Raw genomic sequence first — 1,427 nt, 5'->3', positions numbered from 1 at the left:
CACAAGTTATCACAAATTATCAAATCTATCATAAATTACAGCCATCAAACTAATCATTATCACAATGCTGATGACAAATTTCAATTGGCCTGTGTTTTCCAGACAATAAAAACCGAATCACAGACTGCACTTCACAAGTGGCGGGATTTTCTACAGAGAGGATATTGAAAAACTTGAGCCACTATATGATAAATGTCTCAATTTGAATGGCGATTATGTAGAAAAATAGCTTAGTGAAAGATACACTCTTAAACCTTTCAAATGTATTAATAAACTTTGAGTTTTTCAATTTGTGAATTATTTATTTCAAAACGTCTGTTACTTTCTGGACAGCCCTCGTACAACAACAGCTCAAATGGCCGAACTCTCTCCTTCCACCGAACGAATTAATCGAGCTACAAGGAATAACTGTTGCAAGAGAAAATGTATAATTTTATTATACGATTAACGAAAGACCGTCTAAAAAAGAAGAGAATTATACATTCTAGTTTTGTGCTTGTGATGGTTCAATGAAGTTTATGTACCATGTATCAATACAAGAAAAATGCAAGTTATACTTGATATTAATTATATAAAGATACTAGATTTAATACCCATTCTTTCTTCTCTCTTACCTATACAGTATTGTAATATTAATACTTTTATATTATATTATATGTTATATTTTGTATATAAACATACATTACTTATATGTTATTATTATATGCTATTATATATAAATATATAATTATATTCATATTATAAGTAATATATTATATATCACTAATATATAATCCTTATAGTATTGTAATATTCAGTTTAATTCCACCTTCTCTCTTACCCTTTGTAATATTGTAGATATCGGTTATACATATTCTTCTTCCTTTTTTTTTATTCTGTGTGACCTTTCTTGGTTTATTTTCCCTTGTTGGTGATGGTTTCTAATTATATTTATTTATTTTCTTCTTGGAATTTCTCTGTTTAATATCATAAATATTTTTCTCTATAATATAAATTTGCTATATTAACCCAGATTAAAAATACATCACACAATGCAGTAAATAAAAGAATTGATTAAGCACTAGTTTCTGTCAAATGAAGTCAGTGTTTGTTTGTATTTATTATTTATTTTGGTTTCATATATTCAATAATGAACCTTTGTAATCAATAAAGAAAAAAATACTCCTCTTTTTTTATGTATACTGCAGTTTAAAGAGCAGTAATAAATTTACAGAATATAACATATAAATCCTAATAATTACAAATTGTGACTTATTATCGGATAAATAAATAAATTAATTACAGATTTAAAAATCTTTTAAAATTCTAATAAAATGTGAAAATTCCACTAAAAATAGTTTTAGGAGTATTAGTTCTTATTTTTACAAAAATAAATAAAAAAATAATATAATGACAATGACTTTAATGAAAATTAAAAAGACATTAAT

General features: G+C 24.9%; 1 long non-coding RNA gene across 3 annotated transcripts in view; it reads right to left on the bottom strand.

The window, feature by feature from the left end:
• LOC106678233 (uncharacterized) overlaps positions 1 to 1,427 on the bottom strand; it is a 208,455-nt gene that overhangs the window by 19,088 nt on the left and 187,940 nt on the right. For 2 of the 3 annotated variants that reach the window (XR_010842986.1, XR_010842988.1), the window contains one exon: positions 821 to 982. The exons of the other annotated variant lie outside the window; for it this stretch is intronic. This is a non-coding gene — a long non-coding RNA (uncharacterized lncRNA). The remainder of the gene's footprint in view (positions 1 to 820; positions 983 to 1,427) is intronic. 3 annotated transcript variants of the gene reach the window in all.

The sequence above is a fragment of the Halyomorpha halys genome, unplaced genomic scaffold (assembly GCF_000696795.3).
Source record: "Halyomorpha halys isolate HHAL.00 unplaced genomic scaffold, Hhal_1.1 Scaffold10.1, whole genome shotgun sequence".
NCBI classification, from domain to species: Eukaryota; Metazoa; Arthropoda; class Insecta; order Hemiptera; family Pentatomidae; genus Halyomorpha; species Halyomorpha halys.
Note: the sequence above shows the minus strand (reverse complement) of the source record. Positions and strands in the feature narration are given on the sequence as shown.